This window comes from Gavia stellata, chromosome 5 (genome assembly GCF_030936135.1).
Source record: "Gavia stellata isolate bGavSte3 chromosome 5, bGavSte3.hap2, whole genome shotgun sequence".
Taxonomy (NCBI): domain Eukaryota; kingdom Metazoa; phylum Chordata; class Aves; order Gaviiformes; family Gaviidae; genus Gavia; species Gavia stellata.
This window is the reverse complement of record NC_082598.1, coordinates 27,057,895-27,077,968: the sequence shown is the minus strand read 5'-3', so window position 1 is coordinate 27,077,968 and position 20,074 is coordinate 27,057,895. Positions and strand designations below refer to the sequence as shown.

At 41.1% G+C, this 20,074-nt stretch overlaps 1 protein-coding gene across 1 annotated transcript in view; it reads right to left on the bottom strand.

Moving 5' to 3' along the window:
• Positions 1 to 20,074, bottom strand: part of LIMCH1 (LIM and calponin homology domains 1) — a 182,747-nt gene that overhangs the window by 109,293 nt on the left and 53,380 nt on the right. Inside the window, exon 2 of the mRNA XM_059818246.1 lies at positions 6,473 to 6,543. The gene's annotated coding sequence lies outside the window, so the exon portion shown is untranslated. The remainder of the gene's footprint in view (positions 1 to 6,472; positions 6,544 to 20,074) is intronic.

Below are 20,074 nucleotides of genomic sequence, written 5' to 3'. Positions count from 1 at the left end.
AATGTGTAGGATTGAGAAAACAAGTACACCAAACACAGGATAGCATGGGTCTTGCTCTGCCAACGACTAAGAATATGAACAAGATAGAGGCCTTGCAAAACAGCTCAAAAAAGGCAAAAGGGAAGATTGTGTAAATGCCTTCACAAGCAATTTATACAGAACCTGCCACAACGAATGACATGAAGAGTGTCCCATGTACCTATAGATTTGTAATTCACACATAGTTTTACACTAGGTAGCAATGGCCATGGATAATTGCCCAAAGTACGTATCCAATATAATTTCTTAGACACACACTCTTGGAAAGCTGAAACCTCTCACAGGATTACCTTGCTTTGCACTTGAGCAACACTCCATTTGAATGGGTCAGTGTTCCACAGTCTCTTGCCGTGTCAGTTACCAAGCTCCACTGAAAAAACTCTAGTCTGCTGAGATGCATTTTTTTTTTAACATGAATGCAAAGACAGGCCACTCTGGGTGTACTCAAGCATGCCCCTCAGTGGCTATTCTCCTCAGGCACACAGCTGAGCATTACGGTTTACATTACCTTTGACCCCTCACCTAAACTATACTAATAAATAGCTCTTCATTGTAGCGCGGCAATAAAACTTAAAGATTAAAAACTCTGGATTCATATAAAACTGTTTCAAATGTCCTCACATGAACCTAAATCTTAAAGCTTAATGAGCCTCGGGGCCCATCTCTCTGAACTGGAGACATGCCAAATCCATGATGCTGATAATATTTTGGCTTTACAACACAGAGCCTGCAAACCACAGGAGAACGCCAATCCCTTCTCACCGCAAGGCATGGGTCACATTCAAAACTTCAAGTATGCCTATGAAACTCAAATACCTTCTTAGTTTCCAGGAATAGGAAATTCAAGCAAAAGCCTAATTAAGCGTAAGGGCTGGGCATCTACTAGCTTCTCCAGTGAGGTATCTGGCAAGACAAGAGTCTCTGCACTGTACACTACACAGCCAAGGGCTGAACTGATGCCAGGCCTATACCACTGACAGACAAGTAGAATAACATATCTGCAAAATCCTACAATCTACAGAGACAACTGAGTATTTGCTTTCCCCTACCAGGTCTCCACCAATGGCATAGCAATTTTACATAGGTGACATTAACTTGCAAGAAGAACTTGATTTTTAAACAGCCAAATACGTACAGTGAAGGCTGTTCTCCATACCTAACAGTACCACTGACTCAGCAGACAAAGTTTTACTATTCCATAGCATTACAGTTGCACTCATCTGGCACATATCCAGCCCTTGCTGAAAACAGCATTCAGGCCAGCCCAAAGCTTGGTCAGATGCACTATAACCATGATGCAAGCCCAGAGAAACTCTGCTCTCTGAGAAAAAGCAGCTCATTCATCACCAGTGACATGAAGAACACAAGCTAAGGAGATTTCTTATTTATAGAAGAAAATTATTCTCATGACAGAGTAAAGGATAAATTCCATCGAGTAATTCTTGATCACAATCACATTCAGCTCACTCAAATTTATAGCCACACTTTACTTTTTCTTTAAATACTATTAAAATAATCTATGTGCATGGCTAATTTCTCACTTTTTTATTTAAAAGTAAAACTTAAAAACTTTCTTTTTAAGAGCATATATTCCTAACATGCACAGCTGAAGAGAACTACCTTTCTTAGATATTGTCCTACACGAGAAAAAGTGTAAAACTTTTTCCTTAATTCACTGCGCATACCCAATTTTACCAAGACTACTTAAAAGCAATAAAATACCTTCGTATTTGCTCTTTCAAAAAACAAAATGTCACAAAGAATCCTCGGTTCAAACAATTAGCATAGTTTCTGCACATCTTACTAAGCTATGTAACACCATGTGCTAATATACAAAATAAGTGTCTTTAAGAAACAAAGAAAAGTTTGGGAAAATGCTCACAAGTTGATATCCAGAATTGTATATGCAAGTGACATCCATCTTTATCCACATACAGTTATTCCTCTTTCACTTTTATATGTTTATGCCATGACTTCTCAAGGTATGCAGTTAAATATTTGTTAGAACTTCCAAGCTTGAGAAAAACCAAAGATTTATTAAGCCTGCATTTACTGCTATAAATTGATTTACATACATAAAACAGACACGCAGCTGTTCTAAATACAGAACCCAAGCTATTACACACAATCATAATGCTGTTGGACTCCACCGCAAAGCCATATCATTTCTGCTAATATCTAAACCTGGATTCGGTTTGAGTTAAGGTCCTTTGCCCAGGATCCATGTTCCAACTGTTGTTGTTACTCTTCTTCATGGTTTGGTCCTAATTCCTGACATTAGAATCTCATTACCACTAATACAAACTTTCAGGGTGGCTGGACTCCTAGTATGGCTTGATTCCAGAGAATGCTTGAGAGAAAATATGATCCCAATTGCATGTCAGAAATGCTTAGAGATATATTGGCTCTATATCACCCTCGGACAGTCATATCAAAGCAAGTAAACTTGGATTTTCCAAGTCTCACAACCCCACAGAGACCTCTCTAACTACTGAATGCCCAATGTGAAAGAAGGAATCCTGCAGTAGCAGAGCTGGGCAAGGGAAGGTGGATGGCAAGGAGAATGGAAAGGAGCTGCTCACCTTAAAAACACACTTGCAAGAATATTAGAGCAGTAACAACTGGGCAAGGTTGCAGGAAAATGTATGCAATTTTGTCTTCATGTAGTAATTTTTGAACTTATTAATAGCAATTGTTGCATGGTTAGAAATAAAAGCAAACTTCAGCTTCCTTATCTGCTGTTTCAGAAAAGCAACAGAACTATCCAAATCAGTGGGGCAGGCAGATGAAGACAGCATTTACTTTTTCTTTTGCAGCCAACCTTCATTCAGATGCCTGAATCCGTAGAATAGGAACACCTAAGCATTGCAACAACCAGATCTGATTTATTCCTGATTAATCCTCTAGCTTCTTATGAAAAACCTAAATGTTAAAGCTATGTAACAAGAAAAAACAAAACAAAACAACCCCTGAACATGTGCTGGAGTGGAAATTGGGGGTTTCTAGTGATATTTCCTGCTACTGGTGTTGCATTCCTGCCTCATATAGCTTTCCACCGTGCCCCCAGGAGGGCACATTTGCCCACCCATGCAGAAGCGTAGCCAGGAAACTCCTCAGTCTTTGCATATGAGAATTTAATACACAAAGCAAGAGCAGAGCAAGAATTGCCTCTGCCTCGCTATGAGGTCCCTTGCTGAAATCACCATCTGCACTGATGTCAGCCAGCTATGCTAAAAAGCCATGAAGTCGTTTCAGACAAACAGAAGTCATAGTCACTGGCTTCTCAGCACAGCTGGGTGAACAATTAGAGTTGGCACTGTCAGGGCAACTGCACAAGTGGGCTTTCAAATATCCAGAAAGAAGGAAGGGTTTGTGTTACTCTCATCTGTCAGCTTGCTGCTTTATCGCATCCTGCATTGTTTAAATATGCTCCTCAGCTCCTGAGCTGAGTGCGTCAAGCTATAAAAGTTAAGTAACGAGGCCAGATCGAGATGCCAGCTGTAGCGTAAACACCACCAGAGAGGCAGGTACAAGGCTTGTGGATGCCTGTGGCTAGCACACGTGTGCAGGGCTGCTCTGCTAGTCAGGCTGGTGGTCCATAACATGTCCATCCCAAGAGTCCAAGCTTTTGGCATCACACAGTTCTACTAGTTTTCATTTATTAAAATACATGGATAGTTGCTAGACTTGAATGAATCGTTTATAACCAGTGTAGTGATGTCTGCCTGAGTTTGCAGGCTGTGTAGGCCATAGACATCAGGGTCAACTGGAAGGAGGCCTGGCATCACTGTGCATAAGACTCCAAAAATCATGCTCTAGACATAGAGCAAGATTCCCCCTGTGCCATTTTGCACGTCTGACTAGTCTGACTGTTTGGGGAATGGACTTTGGCATGGTGGCTACCCCCCTTCCCTTCTGCAAAACACCTGTGAAGCCAGAAGGTAGCTTGAGACATGTTTGGGACATTCAAGGCATACTGTCTGTGTCCCCAGTCCTGACATAAGTTTTCAGTCCTCTAGCTGCTGGGATCCCTCAGAACCTGAGCTCACTTTCAGTCCTCATCACAAAATACAACAGGCAAAGGAGAACACTGAAACAGCCACGTGGAAGTAAGCACCACTCCACATTCACATGGACATCACCCACCCAAGTGTCTGGCTACGAGTTACCAATTAAAGTGAGTACTGTCCTGTAGAGATAAACTGAGGCAAGTTCAGCTTTTCCCTAAAATTTCAACAAATCCAATAAACCAGACTAAAGGCAAAAAATTCTTCCATCTTCAGAAACCTAAGAGAGCTCAGGTTTTCATCTACTTGTTGAGGTCAGCTGTGATGGAAGCACAGCAGATTGGAAGGAGGTTAAGAGAAAGCTTGAATACCACTAGATTTCGTTAATGAGTACCCAGGTAGGTCTCTGATAAACCAGAAATCTCCTGTCTAGAAAGACAATATTGCCCGTGGCAGCTTTACTAGCACTTCTTCACTGAGCAACAGATAAAAAATTAACTGTCAGTGCTTCACTTGCCAAAGCCTGTACTTTTTGAAGGTACATTAAGAGTTCTCAGTGTTACACCCCAAATTTCTGTTGCATTCTTTATTTTACAGTGGACTTAGAACCAGTGAGGAGCACGCTTTTATTGCTGGCCTCATAATTTATTCATCATCAGAAAGCCAAACCTGAAGGCCAAATGGGTAAACTGGCAGCTCTCTGGTTAATGATCTGTAGCCTAATAGAGTTTTACCCACTAACCACAGCTGCCAGGAGTGGGATGTAATACAAACATCATGACCTTTCAGATTTGAGGTTGAGGAGACAGATCCCTTCAGACTGATTTGCACTGATCCACAGGTGGTAAATGAGGACAAGCAATTTGCCCAACATCACAGAACAATTTAGTAGTATAACCAAGTGTTGTCCCTTGACCTGCTTGTTACTGGAGCTCACAGCCTCCTAAGAAATACATGTTTATTTGTTTCATTAGCAAAACATTAGTTAGTTAAGCTTTCCATCTAAAGATTTCCAGCATTTAAATCAGACTACCTCTGCTTACTTGCAGATAAGATTACAATCTAATCTTGAAATACACATCCCTTACTTTTCATGCAACACAATTCAACCTTAACATTTAAAGAGCACTGTGAAGTGATTCAGCACACAGCACTTCCCTTGAACACACAGAGGAGAGAGATCTTGTGCAAGAGGCAACCCTTAAATACAAAGAGGTAAACTACATGCTCCTTCTGAGTTACACAACTTTTGATCAACAATAACAACTACTTCCCTCCTCCCAAAGCCACTCCTCAGCAAAGACATGCAGCTACAATCAAACTAGATCATATCATTTCCTTTATATTTTTCCCCCTTTAACAGCTAAAGTTCAAGCTCTCTGATTAATGAGACCAGTGAGATATACAACAGTATTTACTCAAGTAGGTTTCAAAGCTATCATAAGCTACCTAGAGTTGAGTTACAGGATATTAGCTCAACTCTACTGCTGAAAACAGTTTCCAAATTCCAGCACCTTACATAGTATAAAACTTAACCAATAGCTGCAATGGTCCAGCTACACATCTCAGGAGATCTCATTTATAAATTTCAATATGCATTCAGTTCTGCACAAGCTTCATCCTTCTGGTGTGCAAAGACAGCTTTTACCAACTTGAGTGACAACCATGCACACCCAGGGAAAGAAATCGGTCCATACAGGGGATTCAGATCAGCGGATTCTCCCAAACTCCAGACAACCTGCATGGGATTTTCGAAGAACTACAGGCATTAGAGCAAAATTCCAAATTGCTCTTAAAAGTCACCAGCTTTGGCATCTAAGCCCACAACATGCTTTTGGAAGACTCTGCCTAAAAACTAGCTATTAAAACTACAGAGAGAAACGTGCAAAAGCTAACTTGTGTCTCTTGTCCAAAAATTACAAAACACATCATTCAAATACACCTTCAGGTAAAATTCAGAGGATGCCTAACCTTTCCAGAAACTATAAAAGCAGCTGAGTATTGATGGTATTCAGATGGCTAACTCTTGACTGTGCTTGAACCCGGAGCTGGTCCAAAACCCCTCACTGTAGCAGAGAAGCCCACAGGCAGGTGTGGAACACCATTTGCCAATCTGTGGTTAACATGTTTAAATAAAAGGAAACCAAAAAGCAAACCTCATTTTTACTTTACATAACTCAACTAAGGAGCTGGGGTGGAGTGAGGGAAACACTTTGCAAAACTTGTTGTCTTTAAGCCACATTTCAATCCTCACCATACCAATAGCTTTGGCACTGAAATGATGCTGCAGTGAAATATCAGCATGCACAAATATCAGTATGCACACAACTTGCAAAAAGAAACCAACAATTGGACATACTAGCTAAAGTTCATTTCAGCTTTAGTCAAGATTATATTCAAGGCTCAAAACTGTAAGTGTTACTTACTCACACAGAAGAATGCCGCTTTCTAATCCAGAACGAAAATCTTTCTCACCAAAACTTCTGCCTGTCACTTGCTGCAAAAGAGTAGGGGGAAACAAAAGAGTGACATCTATTAGGTGGTGTGCTTTACAAGAGCAATTCATAACATTCAGTTAAAGCATCTGCTGCATAGGAAACATCTGAGCTTTACAGGCCTTGCCAATGGACTAAGTAGTGTCCATCAACCAGTTTCCTCCTTCCCATTTCACTGAGCTATTTAACACATAGAGCAAAGCATTTGCTCTGGCCAGTGCAATTACAGATTATAACAGAGCTGTTTTCTAGAAGTGAAAACCAAAACCAACAAACCAAAAACGACAATGTAATCTTCAGAATATTTTTGAAATTTTATTCTACAGCATTTTGCATTTTAAAACTATTGTATTTAGACAAACTATGTATTTTTACCGCTTTTTTTGCACCATATTAAAAATCTTGTACCGGGCTTGAACTTTTGGCCTTTAACCTATCACCTTTATAGAATAAGCAAAGGCAATTGGAAGCACTCGCATGAGTTCAGACACATGCCACAATACTCCTGGTCATATTAAACGGTATTTCACATCACGCAGTCAACCGTGAGCGTGAATGCAAACGCAGTGGAAGCTAAGGTTTAGGCACCTACTCACAGTCCTGTCAGGGATGCTTGGACCAGGAGGTACATTCAGCATTAAGAGCTCTTAAGCCAATCTGTGCTGCTTAGGGATGGACCATCTAGGAACCATCTAGGAATCCCAATCTCGCCTGAGGGTGCCGGATGCTACCAGCATGAGTGAACCCCCGTTTATGACTCAATACCATGTTGACAATGGTTTGCCATTCATCCGCAAATCATTCTCAATAGATGACGTGTTCAGTTAAAAGTAAAGAATACTTTTTATTACCACCAACAAATATACAAAAATAGTCGCTATGTTTAGAGAGTGCTGAAAAGAAACAAAACAAAGCAAAAAAAGCCTGCCTAGTTTTTAATTGTCCTCCAGGAGGTCTTCTCCTCATCCAGCCAAAACATTTACCGGATGCTTATAGAGTTCTCATGGCTTGCATCCAATCTTTCAGCAAGACCCTTGCTCTGGGTGTTGCTTCCACCATAGAGAATAGTGACTTGGGGACACATCTGTCCTTACGTCCCCATTTTCTCCTTGCTGTTCCATTCAGATACAAGTCCCTTCCCCTCCCAGTTTCCTGTCATAAAGACAGCAATTTATAAAAACTGACAAGTTTGGCACTTTCCCACGGGATTAGTGAATGCACCAGCTTCACAAATGCTGTTTATAACTACACACAGTCTTAAACAGAGAACAACACTTTTTTTGAATTGAAGTGCAAATGCAAAGCCTAAAACCTAATCCCCCACTTAATTATAAACTTTTTTTTTTTTTAATGTGAAGGAACTTCTCCCAGCAAACTGGTATGACAGTGTGCAAACCTGAACCCCTCATACACTGAAAAGTGTATCATAAAGACATCAGTTGACAATCATATTTTATGCAAATGCATAAAGTAGAACAAGGCACTGTGTTGCCTTCATACCTCGGAAGAAACCAGATGCAATTTGCCAGTAGTAAATGAAGTCTAATCATTTAAACTATCTCTAATCATAGTAAATCATCTCTAATCTTGATGTGCTGGGACAGAGGGAAATCATGACAATAAACCCATTAGCATTTGGGATGAATGATAGACGAAGCACATCAAATCTGACTTTTTTTTCATATATAGAATAAAGTACAGTACAGAAAGGAGTAGGAAGAGCTATTTCATAACAACCTGACTCGTAGTGGTTTTTTTCATCTATGCAGGAAAAAAAAAGATTAAAAAAAAGATATTCATCTTATTTCACTCCTCAACATCAAATGTTCCAGCTACGGAAGTCAGTCTTTTTGTGTGTTTGTTGAACACTGTCATTCACCAGGGAGCAGTACTGAAACTGTGAACACAGTTCAGGTAAGAATCTACCTGCCAAAAGCTGTCACCAGCGTATCGCTGTCATTACTGCTGCTGAAGGTTTCATACATGATTTCTAGCCCCAGGAATAAAATCATGAAATGCAAATGCACAGCTGGAACAACAATTCATCCAGCAAGAGGTACAACAGAAACTGACAGCAGGTGAAGAAAGACAGGAAGGTCCAGGAACAGTGCATGCCTGTTTGAAAAGGAACTGGAAGTAAATGAGGCACGGAAAGGTTTATGCCTGTTCTAGATGATCCAGCTTCAGAGGGGAAACATTAATCAGCTACCAGTCTCCTGATTTAGCCAATTAAAACATAAGAACAGTTCAACAGAGAAAAGCTAGAAACTAAAAATAAGCACGAAGATGATACTATAAATGACAAAGATAAACCCAAAAGGGGACTGAGACGAGCAAGAATCTGGGTCCACCTTTTCCAGAGGAAATGAGAGCGAGGAAATGAGAGCTCCGTTTCGTGGCGTATGCACACACATACACGTGTGTGTGCACAGACACCCCCCCGCCGCTCTCTGCAGAGGCCACTTTGGGCCATACCCTCAAGAACAACTACAGCAGGCCCACAGGCCAGCCTTGTGCACAGTGCTGAGATAACCTTTGCTCAGCACACCCAGAGCAGGAGGAGCGAGGATTTAAAGTGACTTCAAGCAAAAGGATTGGCACTCATATTTGCAGAGTCCTGCATAGCTAAGTGCATACTAAAGTTTGCCCAAACCATGTAAAAAAAGAAAGCATGTGCATTAGCCACGGTATCACAAAACCGTTGCATGTATCACAGGACCGTGTTCATGTTGTTAATCTAAGCACTGGTCTGTTCCTACTAGCTTATCTTCTTCCATCTCTGGAAAAAAGCCTCCAGTTCGACTGCTGGATGAAACTGTGAAAACACATAAAAGGACTAGAGGGTAGCCTTTACAGGGCTTCTACTGAGCTTTACTGGACAAAAGAAAATTGTATATCTGCAGCCAGGCACAGAAAACTGGAAAATGGGGGAACAGATCTTTAGCCCATCAGCTTTCGTACTACGGAGGACTGGTGTTCAGAACGGAAACAAAACAGTCATGGACAAATGCAAGGTAGTCTGTATCCTGGACTGCTGCCTTCAGGAAAGGAAAAAAAAACCCAAAAGCAACACCAAAACCCAATGAAGATGTTAACTGAGAGAACATTGAGACCTGTCCTTTCTCCGCAAGGCCTTCTCTAGACCACCACATCTCATGCTTTCAAGAGACAGCTCCACCTGCTACCTAGCATCGCTCCCACGTCACCGCGACTGACCAGCACGCTTGGGCAGTACAGGAGGAAGCAGGATGCATGAAGGAGTTCCCTATGCACTTCCACAGTGCCAGCACACTGTAATTCTCTGCAGTGCAGGGGTACCAAAGTTAGAACGAAGCACCTTAAAGGCAAAACACAAGCTGTATCCTGCTAACGATTACTGAAAAAGTCTGGCACTTCTTTAGTAAGTTCTATAAAGACGAGAGGAAAAGAGCTGCCTTTCCATATCATACTGTAAATTAAAAAGAGAGAACAGAAGCGAAACAATATAATTTTTTATGTGCTTCACTGACGTGAGGAGGAGTTGTTTTTATTCATCATCTGGATGATATTTTCTTCTCTGTAAAAAGCTGCAAGCGTCTTCAACCAGGGCAATTATTCGACTGCCGTATGCGTTTCACAGTTTCATTGCCACTTAACAACACAGAAAATGAACCTAAAATGAATAATAAAAGTTTTTCCAAAAGGAATATTAGGAGACTAAACCACAGCACACTGACTCTTTATCACAAGCTTATGGCAACAACTTTAATATGTATTTATACACAGTAACACTTCTTATATACAGTATTGTTGCTGATTAACTCCTTTGTTCTTTGCAGTTACACATGCCACTAAATTTATGTCATCAAGGATGGCTGTCATCCAGCCACTAACCAGTGCCATATTACACAACTCTTATTTTCACTAAGCTTCAGTTCACGTTGTTTTCCTTGCTTTTTCTATTGCTGCTGGTGCTTCCTGAGATGGAGCTTGCAAAGCCTCTGGTGTCAAAACAGCTTAAGGGCATGAAAAAGAAAAGGTGACAAATTAGTGAGCAGATGCTAGCCTCAGGTGAAATCTATCTCGGCCAACAAGATATAAGTAGTTGAATAAACACTAGGTCATCAGGGACAACACTTTGAAAATAGTTAGCTTCATTTGCTATGTACACATCTGAAAATAGTCTGTAAAGCAGTGAACAAAACTATAGTCACAGCAGGGAGAGGTCTTTGTTACTCATTACGTATTTTGGAGAGCTTGTGAAGCATGACAGCAAGGAAAGAAAGATTTTCAAAAAGTGTGGTAGGCTGTTCATTTCTTTGTACATGGGTGTGCTGAATTTCCATTTTGTACAACCACTATTTTCCCCTATATAATTTTTTACTTCTATGAAAAAAACCCACCCTGCTACCTAACTAGTAAATGTACTACTTTTACTTCAGGGACATGTAAAAGCAAGGCTTAAACTATAATAATCACAGGTATGTAAATAGAAAGCATTGGATCATATAAGCAGCAGGGACCACAAACCACCAAAAGAAGCATGACACTTTTTAGGGCATCAGGATTTGGCGCCTCTAGAGTAATGAATTCCTACTTCCCCATTTCTGGCATATCCTTTGAGCTAGTAACATGAATATGCAAGTTAAATTCTATTTTCATGTAGCACAGACAAGAGATTTCTGAACTAAACAACACTAACACATTTCAAGCCAGCTTTACATGCGCAGACCAGAACTGTACCACATTGCTATGGCAGCGCAACGGGACTCTGAGACCCTTCAGCGGCTCCTGGTTCTGCCATGTATTGTTCATGCAATGCTTTGCTCTGTCTGCAGAAGCGGATACAACACATAACCTAGGCGTGAGCTCCCTCTCTCTTACTCCACAGCAGAGGGATTTAAATTGCTAAAATCATAGCAATATAAGCCAGTCCTGAACAGCTTTATTACAAATATTAGGAAGCTGGTTGATTTAGTGCAGACAAACGTGAAGACTCCATGAATGGAGCTTTCCAAGAGCAACAAACACTGGTCTAGGCATACCTATCTTCCAGGAAAGCTGAATGATGACAAGCACTCTGCACAAAGCTTTCCAGGCATTACAATATTGAGGTAATTTACTACAGAAATCAATAAAAGGGCAAACAACTTAAATATCTTTAGTGTATATTTCTACTCTCAAGGACAAAACCAGCATGAGCTCAGAATGACTAATGTGGCCAGCAATGAACCACCTGAAATTCTGTGGTATGGAACTTGAAAATTTAAAGAATGCGTGGGAGGAAGGGGGTAGATTTCACACTTGGGTAGCAAGATTAATCTGTAAAGACAGCACTTAAAATTATTCATATTTAGATCTTCCACTTTCTGGTCACTTAAGTTTAACTGCAATTTGCAAAGTTAAGTAGCTGTGCTGAAGTCCCCTTTGTTCTTTTCCTCTGGCTGTTCACCCTTTTACTATTCTTTAAAGAGCCAGGAGGTTGACTCGCTCTTTTTCACACCTCATAGGAACTCCATTTTCTCTAGCAACAATAGAATAAAATAGGGGACAGCATATTCTCCTCCATTTGCTTTAAATTCCCTTCTGCTGTCAGTCGGGTTGGCTGACAGTTTGGTGTCAACATATAGCGTAGGAGAACCATACCCGCTGACACAAATATACTCCCAACCCCTTTGGTAGACCCAATTCTAAGTCCTCAATAAAGGAATGATTTCTTTACTATAGGATGCTAGTCAGTGCCTCTTCTTTTCCATGAAGGGAGCAACAACTAAAAAACCACAACAGCTGATTTTTTTTTTTTCTGATCCTTTGCACAGTTTAGCGAGGACATGATCCTATGAATGGACACATGCATTTATATTTAACGTGTAGACTAACAGAACAGGTTCAGTTAGTACCCCCTTTAGGAAACATGACAAAAGAAATACAGAAAGAGTAGTAAAACAAAGGCACCACCGGGCAGAAATTTCTACTCCAGGCCTCCACCATCTCAGTTCTTTCTATTAAACAAGAATTTACAAAGATGAAGACAACAGAGCTCCACTTACACTCAAGACAAGCCATGAGCCAGCTCTGAACTGCTACAGAGCTACACTACTCCGTTGACTCAGGCCTTGAGTTTAACAGGTCTTTGACAACATCCCCTCAATGTTTTTGTATATACCAACAGCGAGATCAGCCTCTGAGCAGCTGCGCTACAATTCTGCCTGCTGAAAGGCCAAGACGTGATGGGAGAAGACAACTGCAAGCAAACGAGGCTTATTGCTGCTGATAAAGCACAGACATCACTATATTCCTCCTTTCCCTATTAACATAGCACTGCCATCAGCAGCTATTACCTACCTAAGGCTTTAAAGCTAAGTCTGGGAAGGTTTTGTCCTTACTAATGCTGCCCGTCACCAGAGCTTTCCACACTGAAATTCTGCATTGCTAACAGTAGTATTATACGCACAGGGTTGCCGTACGTTGTTTGGATTTATGATCTCGCAGAGCCGCGCACATTTCTGCCAGGACATCTGGTAGTATAATCCCGCTTGGCTGGCAAGCTGCTAAGGAGTGTTAAAATTTCATGATAGAGTAAAATCAGCCTCCTTTTTCATCTCCCCTCCCTAATGCTGTTTGTATACATTCCCAGGCGCATTGCCAAACTTTGCAGCCCTCCCTTTGGGGTGGGGTGCGGCAGAAAATGTTTCATTCAAGGTTGCTCTCTTTCTGCACAAAATGTTTAAAGAGCAGCAAGAGAGAACTTAAAAGCGACTTCCGTCAGACTTCTCCTGGCTGCAGCACAAGCCCTGAAAGCTTCACCTAGCAGCAGGTCATCTGTTACATCAAATTTGTATTTGGCAGTCAGTAAATTGGTATTGCATTGTTGTTTTATGGGTAACCACCTACTTATCTGTACTTCAAGCAGTATTATCAAAATTAGATTCCAGATGACAGACATGACAGAACACCCTAAGATACCTGGTTTTAGTCAGTCGTTCAATTTAGCGTTCTTTTTACTGCTTAAAAAAGAGAAGAAAAGAAAAGAAAAAGATAAGAGAGAGAGAAAAACTATGTCTATATGTTCTCATATATGTTCTCTATGTTCTCATATGTCTATGAGAAAAACTTATTTCCTGTACTGTGGGTTCCATCATCTCTTTGTTAGTTTTACTGTGCGTTAAAGAAGGGGGGGTTGTAGGCTCCTGCCATAGATTATCAGTCAAGTGTTCATCCTCCTTCTTGACTGGGGAGAAGGAGGAATGAAGCATTATTTCAGGAAAATAACTTGTATTTGATGGAAGCTACATCTTACCATATTGATACATTCTTTAGCTCCGTATTCTTCTGTAAAAACAAGACCCCATGCAGATGGTCAGAGGAGCAGAGATCAGGATTACCATGTACAACATGGAGCCAACAAGCACAACAAGGCGGAAGGCAAGAGCACAGAACGCACCTCCTCAGTCCCAGGCACTCGTTTAATCTCGGCCTGGCCATCTGGAGAGCCTGGCCTTGCTCCTCTACACCGTCTGGAGAAAGCTCCCTGTTCAGCTACCCCTGTTACTACTGTACCGCCTGTCCCAGTTCAGGGTGAACTTGTACTTAATGGTAGTTCCTGCACCTTTGAAAGGAAGAGAAGTAGATGATTGATAATTGCTACCTATCATAAACACCTTTTCCCAAGGTCTTATTTTCTTACCCAACCAGGCTAAACAAGCAGTCTGCTCATTGCAAAATGAAAGGCTGTTTAAAGTTGTTATGAATTTTCCAACCTCTTTAGTGCAATTCCCTGGGGCAGACAGACAAGCACCTGCACTGCCTTCTATTGTCCCTCTTCAGTTTCATGCAGGAAAAAAGCGCATACAGGGAACTACTCTCAAAAGCAGTAACTATTGATTTAGCCCTTAATATTTCCCTACATGATGCTTCTTGAAGCTGGGGTCAGTGCTGATGAAAAGAGAGAGAGAACTCAAGCTCTGGCTACTGTACTCAGAGTAGCTGTCAGACCAATACATGCCAGCCTCACATTTTATCACCAAGCCAAAGCTTTTTTAGCACAGGCCAAGCGAAATTTTTTCCTTTGCCTCAGGTTGATTACACTAGCAACTATCCAGCAAAACAGGAAATTGGGTTTCTGGCCATTTCCAAAAGAGCAAAGAATTAGAATAGACTTTGTCTTATCCTTTAACTCCTTTTTCTAGTTGCAGTATCCCACGGTCTTGAAAAACTGCTCCTCCAAAATATATGCTACATCTACATGTTGAAACTGAAGCATCTGCTAATAAAAGCCTCTATTTTCTCTCCTCCAGCTTTAGAAAGTTTAGACAGTCCCGAATCAGAAGTGTTTAAAGCTCTGTCAACTAATTACAGCTGCAGAGGCAGAGCAAAACACAGGCAGCAGACTCCTCACTGAGTCCAACGTCTTGTCTCACCCTCAAAGCAATGAAGAGATCAATAGCTCTGTAGGAGATGATGGGATTGAGGCAGTATCTAGATTTGTTAATCCCCACTTTACACTGCTCTAACCTATTGTACATTATTGCTGCATTTGTGTTTTACAAGACCACTGCCCTACTTCTCCTTGGATGAGCAAATTTTTGACACCAGCATGTTGGTTTTTGCCAGGAATGTGCGTGTTGGCAGACAACTTTAAAACTGCACTCATTTAAAGCTGGACAGACAGGAATACAAACATACAAGAAGCTCCAAGTTAGAAAGGCCCAACACGAGAAGCACTTCAGGTTATCATTAACCACTGCCAACAGAGAGACTACCAAAGCTACTGAGCTTTTGCAGTGAAAAATGTCTGTTACGAGACACCAGCTTCTCTTTTTGAAGAAATTAGGTGTTCACTTGAGCAAACCATTACTGAATTTAACCAGGCATTTAAAGATGACACTTAATGTCTTTAGGTCTCAGTGGAGCCTCTGAAATGCCTATGATGAGCATCAGTAGGCACCAGTCTACCTTGAAGCTTTTAAATTTAATGTCATCAAGTCATATCAAGACAAGTCCGTATGTAAAGTGTCCCATTTACAGTCTGTACAATTTAAATATATATATAAAAAAGTATAGCTCAGCAAGGCATTTTAAGACCTGGTTCTCCAGACAATAAGCCTGGAAGCCCAGAGCAAGCAAAGCAGGAAACTGTCTATGGGGAATGTCACTTCATACAGACACCGCCGAAAAGCATAATTCTATCTACTGTCAATATAACTCTGCAAAACTTTGCTCCTTTCAAATAAAAGGGAAAGAGGAAAGAAAACAACACTTCTGAGAGCAATATCTGAGCTCCTTGGATGTTCCCTCTGAACTCTGGATCGTCACTTGGCACATTCTCCAGCAGAACAGAGCTGCGTGCCACAGCTTTGCAGTCACTTGCAAACAAACTGCAGAACTACCAGCTTCTTAAAAGGAAAAAAATGTGCATTTCAAAAATCACAGAATGAAGAAAAATGATCCACTTTCCTGCAGAAAGAAGATTAACCTTTATTCAGTCATACACTTTTGAGGTCTTCATTAATAATTCTTTGGAAGTAGATCTATTTTGTTCCTGCCTCTGTAGAGACAGAGTTAAGGAAAAGCATTCACACTCTGAGTGCTTTTCCAGCTAAGCCAGTTTTTAAACACCATTTGGCCACCAAGCAAAGGTGGAGCTATATTCATAGTGCTGTCAGGGAGCAGCAAGGGCCATCTGCTCCCTGAAGGCAGACGACCCAGGAGATGAGGGTGGCCCCAGCAGAGGCTGTGTCCTCACCACTGGGGAACAGCTGCACAGGGCATGAACTGGCAGGTAAAGCCAGGTATTGGTTACAAGGTCCATCCATGGCATCAGACATGGCAAAGTGATGAACCGGGTTCGGGGTCTGTCCAGGGAGTCCAGCAAAAGGAGACGGGGCCAGAGACAGAACTGGAAACAAGGCTACAACGTGGGTCCAAAGTTCATCCAGGAGCCAGGACCAAAGACAAGGAATAGATACAACCTACAACGTACATACAGGAGTCCATCCGGGAGACAAGGTACCTACAGCATTATGCTGCACACCGACATCAATGGCTCCAGAAGCACCAGCTCTGAAGCCATGACAAACCTGACCAAGGAGGAAGAAACAGAACGAGCAACCAGGAACTCGCTCTGCAAATGCTGTCTCTGCTGCCAGGTACCAACAGAAATGGTAATACCCCTGCAATCCACAACAATTACTGGTTCTCGACGACCTCTGATTCACTTTACCCAGCTTATTGCAATGGAAAAATCCCTTTCTTCTCCCCTCACGTATGCATGAGAACTGGAGAGGATAACACATCCACAAAGAAAATGCTGCCATAAGGGAAGAAACAAAAACAGAAAAGAAATAGGAAGGTATGTTGAAACAGAACAACTGTTTCTCTCCAAGTTATGATGCCATTACAAGCAGCATAGAAAGCCTACTGCAGCCTCTACTGGAGTAAACTGGTTTTCTGTTCTCCCCGACTCTGCTCCATGCCTCCTGTGTCCCAACCCTGGAGGAGAGGCAATAGGCCTGCAGAAATAGTGGCTGCCATTAATGCTCCAGACAAGAGAAACACTGAAGAATAGCTAGAATCAACTGACGTTTTAGAGCAAGTGGGCTTGATATGGTGGTAGATTTGACTACCTTTAAATGGAAAAGAAAGTACTTCTGTAAGATCTCAAATCACAGCCTGCTCTTCAAAAGGCACTTCTAAGAGCAACCATCAGCTGAGATAAAACTGAGAAAAAGAACCTCCTATTCTTTTTTCCCCCTTCTGCAATATTTATTTCTCTCCCATCCTCCTCCCAACCTTGCAAAATTACATTTTTCCCCAGGTGAAGAGTGTTTAGACCTATCTTTCAGCAGATTACTCCCACAAGAGCTAGCAATCTTGCAATGCATAATGAGTACCAGAATTGAAAGCCATTTTTCATTCATTCTATTTAACTGGAATAGGGCAGTTACATGAAGGTATCGATAGAGTTTTTTGCTAAATGGAATTCATTAATCAGTATTGTTGTCCCCTGCAATGATAAACACGCCACTTACAGATCCAGAGCATCAAATCAAGACCTATTTTACAAGGTTGCGCCTGAGACAGAAAACAGCAATGTTACACAGGGTGGGTTGTTGCTATTTTCTCCCCTGCTGCGGCAGATACAGGGAGTCTTTGTTTGGAGGACATTGAGAACAGAGGGAGAAAGGGAGGAGGATTGATGATGCTTACAATAACAAACACTGCTCTTTTCTATTGCTAGAGCACCTGCTGCCTCCATCAGTTCAGGCTTATCCATTATGCAGCACGCCAGCAGCGACAGCTCCAGAAGCACCAGCGCTGAAGCCATGAGACCTGGCCAAGGAGCAAGGCACAGAACCAGCAACCTCTCATTATCAAATCGATGAGCTGCACTAGCACTCTTTCTCTTCCCTGTTTATTGCTGGGTGAAACAAATACTAGGAACAATTAGATTAAGCATCTGGTTCAAATACAGACAGAGGAATAAAATAAATTAGCCTTCAACAAAGTTTGTCAATTTAGCCTTGTAGTAAATAAATTCCTGAAGAGAGAAGAAAACCTGACAACTATTTTAATTGCCGTTACTCTTATTTTTACTGTTAGCGGAAACCATGTAAGGTCTAAAATGGATTGAAAGGAATGTAATTATTTCACTGTAATGCTTTAATAGTGGAAAAGGAGCCTATTAAAAATATGCTTAACATTTCCAATCTAAACAACAAGAACTGCAAGTTTCAAAACATTTGCTACGTTTCTACAATTCCAAGAAATCTTTCGAGTTGGCCGCTTCCCCAGCAGAATCAGACCTGTCCCATGAACATTTTCATGCTTCCCTCATGCTACCAATCTGGAGTACCTCACTCATGCCAACAGGGCAACTCAAATGCTACTTTAAACATGACGCATCAACAGGACTTAACATTGAAAAGTATACTTAAATATTATCAGCATTGGATTGCAAAGCACTTTGCAGAATTAGCTGATTAAGTCACAACTTTCAGCTGTCAAAATGAGAGGAAAAAGCATGACTGATTGAAGTTCTTTATCAGCACACTGGTTTTCCATGTACCTCCCGATGCTTATGTACACTGAGCAACCTTCTTCAAATCTGAAATAAATGAAAATCCAGAGATCTTTAAACTATTCATTAATTAATCATACAACTACATAAAAAGGGAAATGAAGTTTCTTTAAGTTACTTTCCTAAATAAGTTGTTTTCAAATTTCACATATTATTCAAAGAGTAGATGAAATTAAAGGCAAATAAATATCATCAACAACTTTCTCCATTCCTATTAAAAAGCACATGGGTATTGACAATATTATGTGACACTCATCAGTGATATTGTACTTCCAACCATGGAAGAGCACTAGTATCTTACAAACAGGAAAATGAACCAAAACTGTCAGAACAGGAATACCTGCCTAATCTACAAGCAAAATTATAGACAACATGAAAAAAAAACCCAAACCCCCCCAAAACCCACCACAACAACCCCCCTACACATACACACCAAAAAACCACTACAACATATTTAAATAATACAGATATTCTGTATATCAGCCAATATCTTTTGGACAACACCGTACAACATTCTTTTGAGAAGGCATTCACTTATAGGAAATTGTATTTCTTTTCCCTTGATTTTTAACATGAAAATGTATTTGCATGACAGCACGGGCTTTGCTGCTGAGTCCACATGTTCACAGAGTTTTTCAATCCTGAGAGTCTCCAAGTGCACCAAAGACACATTAAAACCTAAGATGATAACCTTGATGTTTTAAAAGCGAAAGCTTGGGAAGAACCCAAAGCTTCTTTCTCACCAGCTAAAATTAAAAGTGTCTCTTGCAATCAACTGACTCTAATAGGCGCAAATTCTAAACACCTCGTGCTAAATATTGCCCAGCTTAGGCTGGAAGAGGCAGTCACCTACGGCAAGCTACCAGGAACAGCTGTCTGATAACAACCTGTCGCCCAGAATTAAGGGCAAATGTTTAAGACTTCCCACGAGAGGGGAAAAAGAAAAACACAAAAAAGCAACCGACACACATTTATTTGCTACAAAAGCATCAGTTGACACCTCACTGAAATTTGGACAGTTTCATCTTAAAAGTCAAGCCAGTTTCTGAATATGCTTCCTAATTTTTCACCCCATAACTAAGGGCAGAATGCTCAGCAGAATATGAAAAGGTTTATACAGAGTTGGAGAGGCCGCTGGAAAACCAATGCTATTTTGCCAAGACTGATCTGCTGATATATTTGCAACCAGTGCGAGGTGCCTTGATTGCATAGCATTGCATCGCATAAATACTGTGCATATCACTTTCAGATTAAGTCTGTGCATGAATTTTCTCTGCTTTCTCAAATTTTGATGGGTAAAAATAAGAGAAGATACATGAGGACAAAAATTAAGTTGCAGACAGAAAGTACTTTATCCATTAGGAGCTAACATGCAAGTCCTTTTGAAGGAGGTTGCAGAGAGGTGGGTGTTGGTCTCTTCTCCCAAGTGACAAGTGACAGGACAAGAGGAAATGGCCTCAAGTTACACCAGGGGA